Here is a 24,447-nt window from a genome sequence, read left to right as displayed (position 1 = left end):
TTCGTGATTTATCGGGCTCGCCGACTAAACGTTTGTATTCTTCTGCTCCCGATATTATGATGACAACAACATCTAACGAAAACACAATCTCGGACCGGGAGAAAATAGAGGTCCAGACGCCATCTGTATTAAGTGATGGTGAGATTTTCGGAGAAAACAACCCTGGACCGATCGATTCACGTGACGAGAAGAACCGTGGGGATCTGGCTGGTCGTCCGTGGGGTTCGATGCCGAACTTATCGAATAATGACGTCCCGTTGAAATCAGACGGTGAGAAAAAAATTGAGTGCATCGCCGCTCCGATGCAACTTCCGTGCAACTCGTCGGCATACCCCGGGCCGGTCAATTTCCATGACGGAAAGAACCGTGGTGATTTGGCCGGTCGCCGTGGCGTTCGATGCCGAATTTATCGAATCGTTACGTAGTGATGAAGTCTGACGAAGAGAAAAAAATTGAGTGCATCGCCGCCCCGATGCAAGTTCCGAGCAATTCGATGGCTTGCACTGCTACTGCAGAGCCGGCGGTGGTCGAGATCGAAACGCGATCTGTGTTAAGTAAACGACAGATTTTCGATGAACAAAACCCCGGGCAGATCAATTACAATGAAGGGAAGAACCGTGATTATTTGGCCGATCGGCCGTGGCGTTCGATGCCGAATTTGTCGAATTATTGCGTATCCATGAAAGTAGACGATGTGCCGAAAATAGAGTGCATCGCCACTTCGACGGAAGTTCCGTGCGACTCGTCGAAGGTAGTGCCGGCTAAACGTCGGTCATTATGGAAACGGACGAAGAGATTCGTCCGTCGCATGTTTTGTTGCGGTTTGTAATACATGATCAGATTCTGTTTTTCAGAGATAATATTATACTATTATAGTAACTTACGATTTTCGTGACTGCTTGTAAAGATTTTCGGCGTATGTCTAATTAATAATATAAGTAAGTACCTGATTCTTTTCTTTTTTCTAAATTAATTCAATAGTGCAGTTGCAACGACAGGTGCTTATACTTAGACAAATACCGAAAATCGCATTTGATTACATCAAATGTATATGTTTTTGTTATTGTTATTTAATAAATTGATTTTTGTTTATGATGAATATTTTATTTATTAATCAACGTCAACACGTAATAATCGTAAATGGTCGTTTTTTCTAAATATGTTGTCATTTTTTTTTTATCGAATTTCGTAATTATTAATTGATTGATGAATTAGTACAATATCTAAAACTAAATTTTGTATAATACTGTACCTATTGATTTAAAATTTAAATTTATATCTATTTTGTGGGTAAAAGCTTGAAGGTTTTGTATTAAAATATCAATTCCGCCCCTTCCTTTTATAAAGTCATAATTTTTATTAATTTCAAAAAACAATAAACCTATAAAATTACTCTATTTTCAACGATAATATATATTTTAATCATAAAGTGGTATAATTTTTATACACTTAAGATTTGGAAATTTGTAATTTTAATTTGATTTATACAATTTTTTGACTTGATGAATTGATACATAATTATTTATTTATTTAATGTTATGTTGTGTTTTATTCAGAGTTTAAAAAAAAAAATTGTTTCAATATTTCTTTAAATGTTGAATTAGATATAATAAAATTAGGTATAATAATATCTCTAATATTTTTAATAATATCAGTAGAAATATTTAAAAACTTCATTTTATTTTATTTTTTACCCGCCAAGTTACTATTTGACACATACGAAGATTGTGTCCAAGCGGTATCCACTTACCCGTTTTTTTTTTTAAATATAACTAGGTACTTATTTTTTATAAAATAAATCATTGAAATTCTGATTTAATTTTCTCCAAATTCAAATGTTTAAAAAGTTGTGTGATTGTGTGAATAAATACATATATAATAAATAACTAGCTATAATTATAAGCGTTCAAAGTTTAATTTACAGTGACGACGTGGTTGATGTGTTCTGTGGAGGTTAACTAACTCATGTTTTGTACTTCTCATTTCAATTAAACTTTAAACGCTCGTAGCGGATTAGTTAACTAGTAACTACTAACTTGTAATGTTATGTTTATTTACATATATATATCAATGCTTTTAGGAGCATACTCTTGGCAGTTACGTAATGTGGATAAACAAGAGATCTCGTGGTGAATGTATGTAATATTAAATATCAATGGAATATTTTATTATTATATCGATACCTATACCTAATTTGTATTAATTTATTATAAGTTATAACATAATATTGAGTTTGCGTATGTGTATTTACAGGCTACAGCAATCAATAGTGGCGATGGCGGACATAGCAGCATGATCGATTATCGTCATTACACAGGACACTAATGAATACACTATATAGAAATAATATGCCCACATCAAAGGTGAGTAGGTCAGTTTGAGTCTAAATATATATATTAATTTTAATTCTAAATTGTAGGCCATTAGTCATTGCCAGGTTTTAATGAGCATCCCAAGTTTTCGAAGAACGAACTTGGACTGAGTTGGACTGTTTCTAATCATTAGGTGTATAGACCAGACGTCATTCCTGACTCAAGTTTAACGGTCTCTATAGAAAATAAATGCTCTTAAACTTGTCGCCAGTGATAAATTATTATCATCTACCGATATCGTAAGTATATCGAACGAGTTAGAAGGGAATATTAATAATAATAATAACTTGAAAAACGTATTAATAATGATTGAAACCAGTGTTAAAGTCGATCATTTGATTTAACCGTTGTATTAACATAATGGACATGTAAAATACTGAGTGGTTCTAACGTCTTATAAATTTCCTTCCTACTTATATAAGATGTACCTAGTACTTACCTATAAATTATTTTTCACGTATAAATAACATACCATATTGTCCATTTTGTATTGCAATTTAATATACATATTATGATGTATTATCTAAATATAAAAAATAAATCTTTTTATTGTAGACATTCATGAATCATGATGTATACATGATATAACTATGCAATGTAATAGGTAGATAATTTTAAAATGTGTACTTGATAATATTGTTATCTTTAAATTCGGTACACTAAATATATACGCAAAAACATTAAAAATTTACTTACGTTTAGGTAAAAAGATTTATGTGAACTGGTAAGTGACAGGAGTGAAAAAAATGTTTTCAATTTAGTGTAAGCTATTTTCGATTTATTTTGCCTTCACAATGCACGGATTATTAATATAAAAAAGGGTTTATACACAAAGTATATTAAGCCTATCCATATACACGATGTTTAAAATATATACTTGCTATTATATTACATACAATTGTATTGTCAATGTCAGAGCCTTCGGTCCCAATGAGTGCATTCGCATGACTGGGCCGAAAAACGTGTAGGTTTTTTAAAAAAGGTTTTTTTCAGTTTAAAGATGTAATATGATTTTAGGAGATAAAAGCTATAGAAATAATATAATGTACAGGTTGTATATTCAACAGACCAGAAAAATAAAAGATGCAAGTTAAATTGTTTACATTTTTTATATACCTAGGTATTATTCTATATGTTCAAATTTTAAATTTAAATTTTACATTTTAGCATTAACAGTATTAAAAAGCTCTGCTGCAGTATTCATTCGAGTGTTTACGTCGCCATTAAAAAGTAAGTCACTGTTATGTGTGTATTAAAATTGAATTTTTCAATCATTGTTTATGATGAAACATGTTTCCAATTACTGAAGCAGATCTAACTTTTTGGTAGCCACGATTACTAAATACTTATTTTAATAACAATAAGTATTAATATTTTAACGAATATTTATACTTTTTTTTCAGATTATTTTAAAATATACTAACGAATTCCGACTTTCTTCTATTAAATTAAAAAATAAGTTTCAATTTGTAAACAGAAACCACCTTCAAAATCTATAATTGAAGCATATATTTTCTACTATAGAAAAATTTCCTCAGCCTCACACGTGCAAATAAACTATACATCATTGAAAACACTTTTGTTACGAAATAAATTTAACATTAATTAATTATTAAACATTTATTAAAAAAATAAATAAATTAAAAACCATTTATGGCTTATTATTTTATATGTTTTATACACTGTTATTATTTACTCTATTATATATATATATATTATTCGTATCAATAATTCCAACTAGAGATAATCCTCAATAAAAATTTTATTTCGATTTTAATTTAATAAATAATAAAAAAAAAATAACACAATAAATTAAAGTATAAAATATTAATAGTATCATTCGTATCCGTAGTATTGTATATTAATTATTAAGTATGTTTAGCTTATAAATAATATTTAAAATTAAAATACATTAAAATCATAGGGAAAATTAATATTACTCACCCGAGAGATTAGCAATATTAATTAGGTATTCTTTATTTAACACTATGAAATCCTTCTAAAATGTAATATAAACGTGTTACAGCATATAAGATGACTAAACACCTATAATGAATCATATTTAATTATTGTTTTAATATTCGTGTACGATTACTTACATTCCTTGTCACCAGTGGTGTCGCAAATTTTTAAATCTTTTGAGACACAATAATTTTTTTTTTTTTTTGACATAAACCGACTAAAAAAAAACACAGCACTTACTCTTTTGTATTTTTTTTTTTTTTTTTGTTTAGTTTTTTACAAGAAATATCATATATTCATATTATCATAACTAAATGACAGAATCACAAATAGTACCGCGGATCCAAATTCCAAAGCATGAATGTCACGGACCACCTGCAGATGGTTGCGGGCAATAGCTTAAAAACCACTATAGTTTAATACAACCAAGTGAAGAATATATTTATAAATGTCGTCTCGAAAATACCCATTATAAAGTTTCCCTCAAAAAGGTTTTGTAAAAGAAAACTTTTATACCTATTAAAATATTCAAATTTTATAAACAATTGTATTTATAATATTGTACAATTTAAGCTGTATATTAAACTGTACTTTAATCTATCGACTCATAAAATTATTAATTAGGTATTGCATTTATAATCTTGAGACTTAAATGTAAGCTCGATGTCAATTTGATAGTTGTAATTATTAATAATTTATGAATAAAAACTATTCATTATTATTATCAATTTAAATGATTACTAAAATGTATAAAGATATACTCGTATTTTTACTGAATGCAAATATTGCAAAAAAAACATAAAAATGACGAATAGTAGATATTTGTAGCGCTCTCTAGCTGTGTTGTTTTATCAATAAAGGTAAATATATGTGCAAAATTTCCTGACACAATGATTAAATATATTTTAACGAAAAAAGCTAAAATATTGCGTATTATACTATATAAAGTGCTGAGTGACACATCTCCGAGTCAGTTCACCACTTTCTTCAATAATTCAGTAATATAAAATTTGTTTTATGGGACTTTTAAGTAAATATAATAAAATAGCATATTCTCAAATTCTTGAGTTTTTATATACCTACTCCTTGAAGTATCCTGCGGAAATACAAACTACTTTTTTCACAAGACATGAGAACCCCCATTTCCTACTGTAAATTATTTAGCGAATAATTATTCTAAAAATGTTGACGAATTACAATCAAAATGTCGAATGTGTATTTTATGAGTAACCTATTTACGCTGTTTGCTGTATTTATTTAATTTTATTTAATGTATTATTATAATATTGAACTTGAGTCTATATCATAGTATGCAGTTATTTTATTTTATCCTTTTTTAAACGTAAAAACATGTTTATTACTTATGTTATTTTATTAATAATGAGTACCTAATGACTAATAATATTTAATTTCATAAATTATATTTGTTTACTTTGCGAAAAAACCACTAGCAATTACAATAATATTACCTATTGCTAAATAATATATTGATTTGTTTATTTAAATTTTTTTTAAAAAAAAAAACAATGTATAATTATACAAAAATTAACTAGGTACCTATAAGTGTTTTTTTGTTTATTAATTTGTTTGTTGGAATAAAATTGCATTTTAATGCTGTTTTGATGTGCAACAGAAATACTTAATAAACTATTTTTTTCATTCGTGGTAGGTCGTTGGTATCTTAGTTGTGCTTCATTATTATAGACAATACTACAATAGACATGTATATTAGTATGAACCGTGATTTACGAGTTTACAATCGTCACTATGGTTAGGGTTATCTAACATTACAATAATATGGTACCTACAGTAGCAATGAATTTATACTTCCGTTTGTCATCATTCAAGACCGTTGCCAATGAAATCGTTTCTCTTCGATGCACATCTATAGATTTTTTTTAACACTAATTTTATGCGTTTTCTTGTTATCTTTTATCGATAGTATTATAAAGTTCTAAATTAATTAACCTTTAGTTTAAATTGTTTGTACAACTCGAATGACTAATATTACATAGGCGTTGGCTACTATAATATTATGTACTGCCTTCGCGACTTTATATTTTAATATATTGTATAGTTATTTTATAAAAACACATCCAAAATACACGAAATTGTATAATTAATAAAATGAATAATATCGGTATAAGAATACAATTTATTTATATTCAATATTATCAAAACATTATGTAAAAATGTTTAAAAATAATATAATACCATAGCTATTTATATTGTAATTGGTTTACAATAGTGCAAGTAAATGTAATATACATAATATGTTATATTATTATTAAAACATACAATTTTTTTTGACACCTTGGTAAAATCTAATTTTTCAGAAGAATAAAAGTTACTATAATAAGTACTTCTTTATAGATTTATAATATGATAAAATATAGATTTATAAAAATAATTTTGTGAAATTCAAAAAAATACAATTAATAAGTGCATTATTATTAGAAAACTCATATTTATAATTTTACAATTTTTCTCAGGCAAAATGCACGACGATGTTATTTGTTTGTATACATTTTTTATTTCTTTTTTTTGTATTTATCTCAAACATGCATGAATAAAACATGTTTAAAAGATTGTGATTTAAGGAGTATTCGAACGGTAGATGCTCCGCGTATGACTTGCTCGGTTCATTTGATAGGGCATATTATTGTTCTTAATAATATTACGACTTAGATTTATACTCAATAATCTATCTGATTATCTGCCCGCAATTGCTTATGTACAATAAACGTGCGTATAAACACCTGTTGGTTGTAAAGCTTATTCTATTTTATTTATTGTTTCAACTACCGGTACTCAACTCCGACAATGTTAACTACGGTATAGGTACCTCTATGTAAGTACAACACATACACTATAAGACCAATATCATACTAACATTGTGCGCGGTTAATATACTTGAGTTTTTAATCACAAGAAACGCAACACGTGTCGAAAATAATGTATAAATATTATATTATAATATTAGTTGATACCTACTTATAATAGTATGCATGCTGTGTAATACTTACATGCGTTTGGTGTACCGAGTAACACACATACACTCATATTATATTCATATAGATCAATATAGATTGTGTTTATATTTATATGTAAATTTTATGTACGCACATAAAGTAGGTATGTATAATAAAAAACGATATATTGTGCGATTTCACGCAGAAGTTTTAAAAATCATAATAATGACATATAAATCGTGGTATAGAGCATTGTAATTGGATAATAAAGTAGACGCTATAATATAATGCTATATTATTTATGTTATTATCAGTGTCTACATAGATATATCATCAGATATAGGTAAACATTATATTAAGCCTAATCAGATCTGTATATTGAGTGTAGTTTTCCACGGTTGTGCACTACAACATTATGCACTTTAAAGAGGTACAATAATTGCTGTGTTAAAAATACGCATTTCAATAATAATGACATTATTTGCAATATACTCTTGCGAGATCTCTTGTATATTTCATCTGCAATTTGTAATTAAAAAAAACCTACTTATTAATGCCCATCGCGATATTTAATTTATTTTTTTTTTTTAGATTTTTATTATTACTATAAATTTCTTTACACATGTCAAGTCCAACAGTTTTATTTTTAAATTAAATTCTAAACAATGAAATTCCGATTGAAAATCTGTAAAAAAAAATTCAGAGTACCGCGAGCATTGCTTCGATATTACCTACCTGACAATATATATTCAACTGCTGCACATTGCTCTTGCATTTAATAAAATCAAACATTTCAAGTATGCAAGCCCATTAAATATAAACTAAATATAAATTTACTTACAAATATAGATTTATATATTGTATAATTTATGAGTGTTATATAATTGTACAGGTTATTTTATTACATTTCGTTTCATTATTGCCGTATTTTAAAGTAGCACCTACCCATAATATTTTATTAAAGATATTATATTTATTTATTTAGTATACAATATAAGGTATACCAAATGTATTACAATTGATATATTATTTATTGAGCGTATTCTACTATGAGTTGAATTAAATAATAATAACTACCTGATGTAACTTAATTTTATAAGACCTTTATATTATTACAATTAAATTAATCTACAAGGCTAGTGCCTAGTACCAAATACTAATTGTATTTAATAAGTATTATGGTTTTTATTTTCCATACCACGCAAACAAGAGATTTTAAGGAATTATTAAAAATTTGAAAGTAGAATAATAACATAATAAAGAATCTTGTGTATAGTAATAATACAATAACAAATATCAACATTATATCTTTTAGGTCCATAGCGTAGTGACTAATTACCTAGTCATATTTTATCTACTAACAATGAATGTGTTAAAAAAAAAACCATAATGAATTGAGAAATAGATTTTAATAATTCTAATCCCACTAGAAAATAAGAATTATTTAATCAGGAAATTGTGACAAATTTGTTGATGAACAAATTATTACTCAATGTATGATAGAGATACCAGTTAATTAAATTTATTAACTTATTTCAAAATCAGCCTCCGCAAATACTTGTTTAAATAATTTGATTATATACTGCTGCATAAATGTAATAATATATTATTTTTTATTAATTAAGACATTATAGCGTATAATATAGCTTAAAGTCAATTTGTATAATGCTGTAATGGTCGGAATTCTATTACTTCACATAAAATTATAATAAAATATATTGTTGTAAATTATTATTAGTGACGTTAATACATATGACATATACACTTGAAGAGAACTAAACTTGTTTCGTCTTGCTATTATAGATAGATATATCGGTATAATGTATTATGTATATATATTATAATAATAGCATGAAAAAATAAAAAGTATCTAAGTTTGTCATTTATCTATGTTATAATTGATAATTTTGATTACTATTTAAATATTCTCAACATATAACGTAATTTTAACAGAATTTGTTTAACATAAATTGCGCTTAAGGTCGTGACGTTTATTACAACAGTTCAAGTTTAGTAGAGTAATGTCTTGGATACATTTGCATAATTCAATAAATATAATTGTACCAATAATTAACGTCCAACGTCTAATGCGCAAATGCACCTATTAAGTACAGATATAGGGTAATAGCTATAGAGGTGTAATTGGTACGATCAATTTAATCAACTGTATTTACTTGTAGGAGATAATTTAAATAAATCAGACATACCTGAATAAGTTATAAATTAAGTTTGAAAATAAATTAAAATGAATTTAGTCGATATTAAAAATAAAAACAGCGTTTGTAAATACTTTTTCTTTTAAATTTGTTTTTTTAAATAGTTATCTGAGCTAAATATTGAAAAACAAGTGAAGAAAAAATATATATATATTATTATTGACGTTTTTATCATCGCTTACAAATTTAAAAAAATATATTCGAATAGTTACTTAAATCGAAATGGATAAGATTTTTTATAATTTCAATAAAATGATAAATATATTAAACAATAGGTAATTACATATAAAAATAGGTAATTCATCTTTGTGATATAAATAATTTCAAGTTTTGTAGAAAAAAAGTTGTATTATACTTTAAAAAAAAAATGCAACTACATATTTAAAGAACTTTTTTTAATTATGTTGGCTATCTTATATAAAAATTCCATTTAAATTATTTTGGAAAACAATAATTAATACAAAATTATTCATATTGTTAAATTCCAAGAATAATAATTTTATTATTATGTTCCACAAAAATATTATTTTTTTAATATTGTGTTGCATAATATTGATAATTAAACTAATTATTCTCATTATTTATTTATAAATTATAATACATTATTATTTTGGTTAATAAGAACAATTATTCAAATAATTAATTTAATAGACAAATAAAAAAATGCTATCAATAAAAGCCGATTAATTTGTATTTTAATAAATTGTTAATTATACGTATAACTTATATACTAAGCAAAAATTGTATAAACAAAATCAAAAACTCGATCATTTAATACTTTATAAATAATTATAATTAATATATTGATAAAAAGTCCATATAACACATGATAACGCAAGTATACCTACTGTTTTACTATAATAAAAATGTTGTAGATATAATGTTTATCCATCTAATATTCTAATACAATTAAAACTTAGTACTTACTGAATATGACATACCTACATACTATTTTAAACTAATTATCTATAGAATATACAAAAGGTATTCTAGAACCTATACTTCGGTTAGCTGATGGTCAAGACAGAACATTGAAGATCTATTATTATCATCATGACTTCATGTTATATTAAGTTAACGGATAACAATATACTAGACCTTTACCTTTGCCTATGTCATTTATTTAATTTCTTATTTAAATCAAATTGAAATGTATAGATTCATCTACCTAATGTAAATAATTTAATGTAAGCTATTAATCATGTTGTTGAAACTCAAAATGTGTTTTAAGAATAAGTATACGTATACATATTAGTATATTACATAACTTTACGACAATTTAATTTACTAATTGTTTCATTATTTTAGATACAAGGAAAGCAATTACCAATTAGGCAATAGAAATTTAGATATTTATTACCTTCAGGTATGCGACAGAAATATACAATAATATAAAAGTATGCACTATATTATATTTTATATAAGTGTATCTATAAAGTATCTACATCGAGATTGTTTGAAATTTATTTTATATTATATTATTTTCAATTCTAAAATTCCATTTGAAGGATGACCAGCGAAAAATAGCCCTAAAGCCCAATTGCCATCACTCTCAAGAATTCATTCTCACCGTCGGCACACTCTCAAAATGTCACCATTCAAAATCCTTACTCAAAATCATTCCCATTACAAGTTTCTCTTCTTTAAAATAATTGTATTTTTTTAGTTATAACTTAATGTTAAGTTTGCAAGTACATTTTGATAGAATATTTTGAACTATAAAATATTATAATAAATATAAATTTACAGTTTCATTCATAATAATACATAGGTAGGTACTAGTTATTTTTATATAAGACAATACTATATTATAATATGTATAAATTTAAACATTATTCTCAGGTAAATTTTTAAAATAAACACTTTTGAATTGATTTTATTTAAAATAATTTATTTTTATAAACTTACGTTTTTATAATTATTAGCAACTAGCTTTTTGCTACATATTATAACTATGTATATAGTTATATTATAATAAGTATGTAAAAGTTAAATTCAAAATTTTTCGTTTTTAAATATTTATATTATAATAACATAAGAAAAACGATTTTCAGTCATACAGCACATCACACAATACTTATCAATAATATAATATAACCGTTTTTAGAAAAAATATTTTTTTATTTTTTTCGATAGTAGGTACCTAGAATTACAGTATTGCCATACAACCGCATCGTTGTACGCACGCTATTATATATATAACTTCCGATATCTCTATAATATAGCTTGTAAGTACATCATATAAAATGATGATGATAATCTCAATAAAAAAAAAATATAAAATAATAAAATATGATAATTATTATTATTCCGCTATCGAATATTAAATTTATGAATGTACAGCTGGTTTCCGTTTAGAAAATTTCAAATTTTTTGCTCAAAAAAAAAAAAATCATCCTGTACCTACACGTTTATAATCCATAGATTTTAACACCTGTACCTACATAGTAGTTATGGAGTTTTTTCCCCTCTCGTTTGGCGCGGCATACATATACCTATAGACTATAATAATATGTAATGAATATATATAAACCAGCTATACCGAGGTCCAGAGACTCGGTCGTATCGGACGTGCACAAGGCTACATAATATACCTACACATATATTATCGTTATTATTATTATTATTATTATTATTACATACGCATGTTTGCGTTCGCTCGCGCCCAAGGTTCGCGGGTCGCGCGCGCGACGACTATCGAACTCCAAAATAGTAATAATGATAATGAGAATATTATGTGTATATATTATAAAATTATTATCGTGGACGCACACGGGCGTTGATAAGGCTCTGCGGCGTTGCCCGCAACCTTGGGCATATCGCGCGAACAAATACACACACAGACACACACACGCATACACACATGTGCCAACATTTCCTGGTCTAAACGCGTGTGTATGCGTGTGCAATGTAATGTGTAAAATCGTTAATCACTCAAAGAGCCGCCGCCGAAGCTATAAAATATTATAATGATAATAATTGTTTGTTTGTTATTATTATTATTATTATTTATTTTTTTGGTGTCTCTGACACGCGATTCTGAATCCGACAATAATTATTATCGTCATTCAATTATACATATATTTTATACATGGATTTCATCGAGTAACCAGCTATTTACAACGCCAAACGGTTTTTAAGCATTTTAAAATATATATGTGTATATTGTGCCGTTATCGAATATTATGTATATGCGTGCCCCGTGTGTACGTAAAAACACCCAATTATAATTTGCATATGCCGCTAGAACGGTAAATAACGATTAAAGCTTTTATACCTCTTACAAAGAGGACTTAGAAAAGTATACAGTACCTATATAGGTACCTACGACCGAATACATTAAGTTTTACTCGCGAAGCATCTCAAATGGATGTTTACTTTCCGCTTTCTTTCTTTATTCTTTCATTATTTATTTTTATTTTTATTTTTTTTTTAATTTGTGTTTCCTAGAATTTATTATGTTCCAAAAACACTATAATTCAATTATAACAACACTTTGTATTGTATAAATTGTAAACACGTTATTGAAGCCGGTCGAAAAAAAAGGTTTTCTATAGTTAATATTTGCATACAAATGTTGCATACTTCACCAAACACGAAAACAATCAACCTCAAACAAATGTATTATTCTATTATATAACTTGTAAGTTATAATGTCTGTAAAGTTTCCAACATTTGAAGAAAATTACCGGTGCGATTATTTTAGAAACAAATACTTTAAAAAATATATAGGTATACCAATTTGTTGTTTGTGATTGATTAAAATGTAAGCGCTGCAAGTTTTCGCTATTAAACGAGTTCGAAAACATTATAGTATGTTTGGTTTCTGATTAATTAAATTAATATACATAAAAAATGTATTTTTCAATAAAAAGTATTAAATCTGTAGTCATTGCAGCTATACAACTCATTAACGCGCTTTGGTTGGAATCGGTATATATAGGAATATTTACGATTTAAAGCTTAATAAACTTTTTTTTTAACGTTGGCTGTTGGTTTAAAAAATGAAAAATGTATGTATAGACCTGTAATATAAATTACAGTAATATAATAATATTATTCAAACGAAACAAACTCAGCTATATAGAAGCAAAATAAGTACGTGATCTGGCTATAATATAGCTGACTGCCTCTATATAATATAGAGGCACATAAGAGTTTTTCTTAATATTATATACTGTTTGACAACCATCACGGCGGCGAGCGAAATGAAATAAAAATACGCGACGCACATAATCGCATAACGGAAATCGCATTACACGTATCACGCGGTGCCCGCAAGTGCTGTATATACAGGTAGTGTAATGTAAGTATACCTAATAATAACTAATAAGTAATAACAATAATAATAACAGTGACGGCGACAATAATGCCGATACGATTGGCAATGATTTTCCGAAAAAAATATACTTTTCGCAAACCCATCGAATTAGATTATAATACAAACACTATACTATACATATATATAGGTATATATTATCTAATAATAATAATAATAATAATAACACGATCGCGGACAGTGACGCGCACGTAACTAGGTGTATATGTTATTGTATTATGCCTATCTCTACGACGCAACCGTACAGAATCATTCGCGGACGGAAGACGTGACACGACGGTCGTTGGCAATTCCGCACGACAAACGACGACGACGACGACGTTATTAAATCGCACACCTTTAAACCCGCAATGTGACGGCACAGTGATACATCGAACTATAATAACAATAATAACAACCATTATGTACGTTATACACTTGTTCGGGATTCGTAACACGTATATAATATGCAGCCCAAACAAATCCTAGATAGACCTATTGACAGCGATATAGTTGTGTACCTCATAATATAATATACGTATATATAATATAATATATATATATATTAGGTATTATATTATTATTTATTATTCTACGAGTCGTGTTGTACGATTTATCGCCATCCGTCGTTTTGACATGACGTATACTGACGCATAGGCAGGTCTACACGACGTATAAAATCAGTCGACCGTCGACGACGTATATTATATACCTGTACACGTCGTATAATGGCAGTGTCTATTATACTATATACGACGATAATATCTATATATATCATTATAAAGCACAACGTCACATCATCGTACTGTGTACCGCTCGCGGCATATTTGCACAATTTTATTTTCGACTCGAGGAGGCTGGAAAATTGATGTCGCGTTTTTGTATATATTATTATATACCTACCCGCGTGGAGCTCTCCGCGACGTACACTACTTACTTTCCTAAATAGCTCCTATATACCGCGTAGTTATAATGCATCGAACGATTTTCAAATCGCACAAACATATTTTTACCTCGGTTCCCGCATTATACGCTCGTTATCATGACTCGTCAATAATTATTAACTCACGTATTTTGTAATGCAGAATAAATATTCATACATTAATGTTATTATCGTAATTTATGCGCGATACCTACCTAAGTTTTAGAAAGCATAATTTTATACTTGCTGTTTAAATTTGGCTTCCTTATTAGTATGATATTCCTTTTTTTAATTAAAAATTTTTATATTCATGACTATAGGTACCTATATAAAAACCATGTTTTTTTTTTTTTATAAAAATACAACAAACACGTAAAATAAATATTAAATATTAGTATAAGCCGTGTTAAGATTTACTATGCCATTTTCAGAAGTATACCTACTATAGTTAGCTTAGTACCTGTTATAATAATTAATATAGTGTGTGGATTTCATAAAATTTAACAATACTATACAATAGACTCAATTATAACTTTATAATTCAATTTTAACGTAAGTAGGTGTTCGTTAAAAATAAAGTTATATTACTTATTGTAAATCAGTATACGGAAAAAATACAAAGTTTTAATATTACTATATTATTACAAACATATCGTTAGCGTTGGGTTTAAACTGCATTATTATGATAAGAATAACAAATCGAAGAATATAACAAAACGTGTATCGCCGTGTAATGAACCTCTTCAGTGCAATATTATAATATTTTAATGGATTTCAATTGTTTTTTTTTTTTTTTTGATTATGCAAATATTGGCTTTTGTAAAACGATAAACGCGCGATGGTATAATACACCGACAGCCTAGCCACTAAATACATCATAATAACCATCATAATTGCAACGTTATTTTTATAGTCATACGATAAGATTATCATATTATTTACTTTTTTCGTTTCGTTGTTGCAGTTGTTTGGTAAAGTTACCATTTCGTGGTTGATTAATGATCGCCTTTTCTAGATTTCCGTATATGTATATTAGCTTATACACGCTATTATATGTATAGTGTATAGTGTATACGCATATCCCTTCAAGCAAACCGAAACAATCGTCTCAATATCATGTACAATCCATCATGATAAAATTGTATTATTTAACCATTACGGACTACAGTAAAGCATTCGATATTATTATTATTATTATTATATAGACGTATGTCGCGAAGTCGTGATACGATTAATGTAAATATAACACTTCGATACTTGGTGTGTGTTTGCCATTAAACTAATTGTACCTACTGCAGCGTGGTGTTCGGACATACGGACGATCGATAAATAATTTCTTGCCTCCAACGATTTTCCATTTACTTTCCAGACGTCGTGTTCGGTCGTATTTTTATGTTATTTCTTTTTATCAGTATAGGGTCTATAGTATGTTAAGGTATATATACAGAAAACACGTTTTTTCTATAACGAGGACGAACGATAGATGATATTACTTACTAAGTCGAATACACGCATACGAGATACGTACGCTGTTCCATTATTATGTATTATAATCTAACATCAGTTTTTTAAAAGACATTTTTTTTTTTTAATAGTATTCAAGTATAAATTCAGATACTTTAGAAATTTATTGATAGATATACTTTCAAATACTTTCAACATTTTTGAGTAATATTTGTTGATAACTTTTATAAATCAATTTTTTTTTTAAAACATTTTTGTGTTTTATTAATTTAATAGATTATTTTAAAATTTAAAATAAAACATATTATACATGTATTTTTTAAATTATTATTTAGCGTTTTATACATTATATTTTTATATACATTGCATATAGAAAAATAACTTAAATCACACATTCATTTTTTCAATATTTTTTAACATGGTTGAATTGAAAATATGAAATGTATGAACTAAAAATAAAAATTGTTTTAAAATTAATATTTGTTTTTAAATACAAATATTTTGAGAAATCATTTAAAATACTTTGTTCTTTTTTTTTAGTGTTTAAAATTTGTAGTTGAGTACTTAAAAGTACTTTATAAGATAATCTAGTATCTATTATAAATTATACTCAACGAACGTGGAACAATATTCGATCACTAATAGCTAGTGTATTATTTATTAAAGAGATAAATTTAAGAAAATTACAGAGATTAGGTACTAATAATTAATACTACAATATTTACCTAGGTAGTTAGTTAAGTTGTCATGTAAATTTATTATTCCTAATAATGATATTATTTGTAAAACTTTAAAAAACAACCAAAATGTATCACGTAGCTATATAAAAATCAAAATATGCATTTCAATATTATAAATGTATTACTTTCATACGTAAACAAACCGAAAATGTTTTTATTATTACTAAAAAAATTGTCATATAAGTATAAGTATAATAAAAGTACAATTTATACATCGTCATTTTAATCATTTATTTTACGATATGACATGATAAAATGTTTAAATGATTTACATATTATATGCATTAAAACAATATATCTTACATATTATTATGTCAAACATAATTATATTAAGAATGAATAATAAACACTTATAAAATCGACACTGATATAATATTAAATATCAATGTAATAAATAATAACAAACCTTCTATATGAACTCTTTATAACCTTCACTTGATTATTAGTTTATTAGGTATATCGCACATATAATATTATGTATGCATGTTTAAATGTACACTTGTAAAACAATTCTGCTTATATAATAATTCAACATTATATTATCTCATATAAATTTATAATGTATATAATATGAATATTATCTATTTTATGTAACAAAAACTCTTATAATGCACTATAGTATGAATAGCGATATAATGTAATTATTATACAGATTAATCTCGTGTACAATTGTACGATTGAATACGTTTTCTAAATGTGGGACACATTACTTTGGGGCGCCGGATAGATAACCTCCCCAGTACCTGCTAGTATTTATTATACTATAATATTATATTAGATCGAACATGATAATAATAATTAGAGCGAACGTTGTGGACGCGTCGTGTTGTACTTAGATAATAATTACTATATTTTATTTTAACGTAATATTGTTGCAATAACGTGACACGTTTTACTCTACGATGTTTGCGATGAAAGTGCAGTGGAAAGTTGCGGTGATTTGCATAAAATATATCGAAAATTAACTCTATAATATATTCAATTACTGTATTATAGTATATACCAGTGTCCCATATATTATTATAATATATAAATTATAACAGTCTCAGTACCTCTCGACCCCTTACCGCTCAGCAGCTATATATACATTATCGTTTTACCCGCACCCGCGTAAGAAATATCGCGTTATTATCGTGGAAGCACGTATATCTATATATATATATTTTAATAAATATATTATATTATATCTATTCGTGTCGGTCGGCCGAGTTCACCTAGTTCAGGGCTAACGCAGGTTAAGTTAACCTAACCTAACTAACGTTATGCCTTCGGGTAGCCGTTTTACGCGCTAGCAACAACAATAATATAATTTTTGTGTTAAATATTATGTATAATACATTAAAAGCACTTACGCCTGTTATGTGTACACAAAAATACGGTAAGTATAAGTGTATAATATTGTTATAAAATACAATAATCGTTATATCGATCGATTGATTTAGGACATCGTTTTTCTACACATCGGATGTGGTATATATTGATAAACGGTAATACGGTAACCTATCATATAGGTACAGCAACGGTGAATATTACAACGTACAATATTGAAGTGTCTTCAGCGTCGGAAACATACCGCCATGTTGTCAATATTAAAAATTTTAAGTATAAAAGTATAATATTATTATATTAAAAGTTCAAAACAATTTAGTTTGTAGAATATTTACGATCATTGTTGTTGATTACTTTCATACTGTATATATATTTTGTTTTATTTCATATCATGACATTTTGTTGACTAAACTTTTGTCATTCCAGAAAAAGTAGGTTATCATTGTCTCGGTGGATATTTATCAGTTATTATAATAGATATTTATTGTTATAGTACCTATTGACACTCCACAATATTGTAAAGCCCTTAATGTTTTTTCAATGATTGAAGTCAAAGGTATTTTCCAGAAATAAAATGAAATAAAAATATAGCATATTGAATGAGAATAGGACAGGTATGTCATATTATAACCTAACCAAAAACCTATTATCAAAATTAGAATAATCGTATAGATTATAGATATTATAAAATAGTGTACAAGTTAGTGTATACCTACTATATAATCTGCCACAACTACGCGATGATCCGAAAGAAGGTCGATCGCCGTCAATGGTGATTTTTCTCACAACAATGTGGAATAATATCACAGTCGCGGAGTGGCCTTCAAAAATTCTATACTTCAAATCGGAAAAACAATCGAGTTCGTGACGTAGAATTTATCACACCTGTAGTATTGCATTATTAAATAATCAAGAAGTTTTTAAAAATAGCGATGTTTTTGTTTTCGTCGTTTACCATCGGTTATAAGTGCAGGACACGCGAAATTATAATACATTTATATAAAATAATATTATATATACATATAATACATACTCTGATAAAACCGGAAACACTTATTAAGCACATCGAAACCTGTTATTTATCGCAGCTTAACCGTAAGCTGAACGTAACGTAACGTTTTTTTTATACTTAGGTAGGTAGTTGGTGGAAGAATGTTTTTTTATTCGATTAATAATAATATACAAGCCATCTGCGAATTACGTACGTATATACCATAATTATTATTCTATTCATATGATTGTCTCACTTCTATCGTGTAGTGGTATTTGAACAATATAAATTTATATACCCATAGAAACAGTCGTATATATACGTTTTTTCATGAGCTGAGAGAATTGAGAAATCCTTGGACTGAAACCAAAAATCGTGGATTTATATTATTATTATCTATGTAACTAAATATAATATGATGAAATTATATTTATATAGCGAGTAAGACTTTTCAAAACGGGATTAATTTATTTAGTTAACATTATAATTTATTTCAGAATTTCCGCTATCATTTACCCTTGACTGTTGCTTTTAATTATTGTTCCGATTAACACCAAATGTGTTTAAAATATTGTTTAAAAAAATCCTATACGAATTTTGAACCACTCGAAGTATATTAACTAAATCTAATTTACTACAAGAAATCGAAAAAGTAGAATATTAACCTAACTTTCTTTTAAAAAATATTTGTAGAAATTTTCCTCGGATATGTTCTCAATCGTATAGTTATTATACAATATATATATATATTATAAAGATATTTTTTAAGTTCATAGCATTTACATCTACTTGTAGATTATTTTTAATTAAATAATGCATTTTCCTGCAATACTTTTTACTATTTTTTTTTAATTTTCACTTTTCTACTACTCTTACTCAGTACTATATGTTTTAATATTTTTAAGTATGCAATTATTTGTTTTTAATGAAATGTTATGTGATCTCGTTCATTTTACAAGAGACACCTCCTTGCTTCTACTTATTCAAATCGAAAGTTATAGACAAACGACCAACAACAACCATTTGACCGACAGCACAATTGACGAACAATAATATTATGAAAATTAGTAATTAAATATCACTTAATCAATTATTCTATTTGAAAAATTCAACTATACTATGAATAAACTTACAAGAGTTTAAGAATACCGGTATTTCATGATTCATTAATTATACCCTTGTCATCGAAAATTCAAAATATCATGTCAAAATAATTACCGGAAAGTATCGTATTCGGTATAAGGTATAGCCTATGTTCGTGTCTACCCTCAATGTAAAGAACACCAGTGCTTATTAAATACGAAAAATCTGTTTTTGATCTAGTGTTTAAGCCACATATTATATACATAAATGGTCTGTCTGTTTTCTGTTGTCCTAATATATATAGTGGTGGTCCATGACTACAAAAGGTTAAGAATCTTTTATTTCGCGATATACTACGAATTTTAAGGTTCAAAGATTATTCTAGGACCTAGATAGTAATTCTAGATCAGGTCTTGTGCCTTATAAATTATCATTTATCACACATCTTGAACTTTTAAAATTAAATTTTACGAACAATACTCATACTATATTAGTTCTTTACATACTATAGGGTGACACGCATGGCATAATTTATTTTTTATTATCTTTTCTATGGAATAAAACTGTATTTTTTGGTAAAGTTGACCATAGCAAAGTTAGTGAAAGTTTAACATTTTATATTATAATTTCGATTGCAAACGTGATTACTAATTTGTGTACTAGCTTATTTTGTTTTTTAGCAAACCGAATGAACATTTAAACATTTTATTCAAAGTGCGATTGCACGATTTACGTATACAATTTCAAGTTGAAAGAAACAAATTCTATTTGCAAGTTAAGTACAGTATTTTGTCCGCCCAAACAAATTGTTTTCCTCGCGAAATTTTGAATAGCACTGCAATATAATATTATAATGTTGTAAAATTTAGTTGTAAGTTTAAAACGCAATAATATGATAATAATATTTACAATAATTAATATTTTATTCTGATACCCTAGCTATATACAGGATTACAGACTATTGATGAACACATCATCACGTATTCGCCGAAAAGATAAAATAACGAATCAAAGTAATATGCGTTATGGGAAATACAACGAAATATATCGGAGGTTTACGTGATAATTCAACCATACGATTCTACAAACGTTCACCAATTCATTTTGATTACTGGCACGAGGGGGTACGGTTCGAAGAATTCCAAAAAAGGAAATTGACTCTCCGTCGAAATAAAATTAAAAAAACCATTGATTATAGATTATACTATAATAGTAGTATTGATAAAACGTAATGTTTGTAACGAGTTAAAAATAAGGCAAATAATATTATATACAGGAAAGACGAAACAGTGAATCGATTTGAGAAGAATATGAGATGTTACATATACCTGGTGACTACAACACTATAACAATAATATTATGTTAATAATATTTTTCATTAATTGTGCTCTCGACACCGCATTCCGACGCGTGGTTGTGATTAATCACACCTCAGTGGTCGAAATCTGAAATCACAATACACGACACTGTAATAGGTATACGTCTATGATACCTACTCTATACATTATTAATTAAAACAATGTACCCAAAGTCAACGTATGCACGTATTCGATGGATCTGATAATGTATCACATAATTCAATAATATTATAATGAATTCGGCGTACGTCACGTACTCACGTCGCTCAAATCGTCGTATTCGTATAATATAGATGACGGGTGTGTGCGTATTATACGAAATTACGGGTAAGTGTATAATATTGTGTAACATTATTATACCGTGGTATAGACGTATGTTTGGGTATGTCATATTGCGGGCTGACAGAAAATTCGCATTAAAACAACAGTCTCATTTAAATAACATAATAATAATAATGATAATAATTTATTATTATTATTATTTTCGCGTTCTTCTCGTTCACGACTATTCGTATATTATTTTATGCGTTTGTCGTGACATAATAATAATTATTATTATTATTTATTATTATTAACATAACGCCTGTATCGTACAGAGTGTAGACTATACAAACATTCAATGATCAGATAATGAATTATAATATACTCGTTATTACAAAATCCAAAGTGAAGTGGACGCATCATCAGCGTATATTATACTATTATTATTATTATAAATATATAACAATAATAACACACACACACACCGCAAAATCGATTTTTTACATCGGCGATAAAGAACAAAATTAACCGACAATGCATTAATAACATATAAACGTTTTCAAATCGCTAAATGATTGTTATATTGAGTAAACAAATTATACACATACTACGTATTATTACACTGTAATTTATTGACTTATTGTCGATTGTCCACACGTATACAATCATATTGTTCATTATTTCATTTACGTACGGGATTATTAGCTGATAATAATATTCTCACCCACGTTTCTTATATCATTAAAAAAAAAAATAATAATAATAATAATACTATGTAGTTTAAACTCGTAATACTTACACAATGGCCTAATTTTCATTTAGTTCACAATATTATGATAGAGTGTAATAATTTATCTTGACACTATTTTGCTGACTCACTATTACAATATTATATTATCATGCACCGTATCGGTTTATGACATTCATCGTGGCTAAATAATATACACACATACACACACACACATATTATGTGTATAGGAAAATGGTCTCCGATGAACTTTATGCGTTTTAACTTTATTATAATTCTGTAACGGTAAAATGCCCGTATATCGTTACCATTGTTTTTTTCATTTGCTGTGAAAACTTGAAGATCGTATTTTTCTCAATATTGAAACAAACACCTACTCGTCCATGTCATGTATAGGTATACCTATACGTGTAACCGTGTTAATACTTTCTACAAACATATAATATAGTATAAGTATCATTACGTATACCATCGTATCAAAGGATTTCATTACAATCTTGTATTCAATACAAATAATACAATATACTTTTCAGTAAACTAATGTTTTACACCTTGTAAGTGTCAAAAATTGTAAAACAAAATCTACTACATCATATTATTATAGTATAAATATAAAAAAATACCTAATATTCTATGACAAACGAAATGCATACTGATCATATTAGGCTTTGTGTTATTTTATTAAACAGTCCAAACTAAATATAAACATATTGATTTTGATTACTTTTTAAATATTTCTGCTATTGAATATTTATAACGTTTTTAAAATGTATGTATGTGCATCTATTTTTCAACCTATTGGTCAATTAAAATTATGGAATATTTATATAGGTCTGTGAACCACAAGTTTTCATAAAAAAACAAAAACAATTTTTATCATTTCTTTAGAAATGGAAGATTGGATAATTTTATTTAACTACACAAATTAACTACAAGACATATATACGTGACCACAGGATTGTTATCACGTACAATGTACATAATGGATCATAGCCTCATTTTGCTTTGATGTATACCACCGAACTTTAAGGTTCTTATTCTTGTTTTTCATTTACTCTTTTCGGTGATTTAATTTGTTCAATCTAATGACGAAAACAGAATATCATTACGTTTTCAAAGCACGTTTCCACTATCAACACTGAATTATAATAATAATAAAACCGCCAACGATTTAGAACTCTAAAGAGAACCAATTGGTCGGCGAAAGGCCAACAATTTTCTACTGTAGAGTAATGTGTTTTCTTCGTAAAATGTAGTATGATATAGATGCACCAGCCTAGTTAAAAGAAGAAACGCCGAAAAGCTTAAAAATCTTGATGTCACTACATTATATTATATGTATACTGAAATACCTAATATAAATTAAACTATGTACTTGCGTGGTCTTCTTCACGAGACATCGGACAAGACGTTCAGAACACGTAGTCGTAAAATGAAGAAGAAAATAAACATTAACCCGCCGTACACACTAAGCTCCCACAGGTTTCTCAACAGATACACATCAGGTACACAGGTATACGTATGTGTGTATGTGAGTGTATAGCTGTAGTCGATGTTGGATATTACCCGAATGAATGCCGTTCACGTCTATTATACATTTACACGCATGAATAGTCAAAAACTCGGAACATCCGCCGGACACGTATATAATAAACCTATACGCATAGAGTATAAATATATATAATATATGTAATATGTATATATGATTATG

General features: G+C 27.4%; 1 long non-coding RNA gene across 2 annotated transcripts; it reads left to right on the top strand.

Annotated features, from left to right (window-relative positions):
* Nucleotides 1-335: 335 nt before the first annotated feature.
* LOC114130759 (uncharacterized) lies at nucleotides 336-4,866 on the top strand. Of its 2 annotated transcripts, none has more exons than XR_003592945.2 (6): nucleotides 336-938; nucleotides 2,081-2,135; nucleotides 2,254-2,363; nucleotides 2,420-2,611; nucleotides 3,540-3,602; nucleotides 4,607-4,866. It is a non-coding gene; the product is annotated as an uncharacterized LOC114130759 (long non-coding RNA). The 2 variants fall into 2 exon arrangements; XR_007604896.1 differs by lacking the exon at nucleotides 4,607-4,866 and adding an exon at nucleotides 3,776-3,941.
* Nucleotides 4,867-24,447: the final 19,581 nt, after the last annotated feature.

The sequence above is a fragment of the Aphis gossypii genome, chromosome 3 (assembly GCF_020184175.1).
Source record: "Aphis gossypii isolate Hap1 chromosome 3, ASM2018417v2, whole genome shotgun sequence".
NCBI lineage: Eukaryota > Metazoa > Arthropoda > Insecta > Hemiptera > Aphididae > Aphis > Aphis gossypii.
Note: the sequence above shows the minus strand (reverse complement) of the source record. Positions and strands in the feature narration are given on the sequence as shown.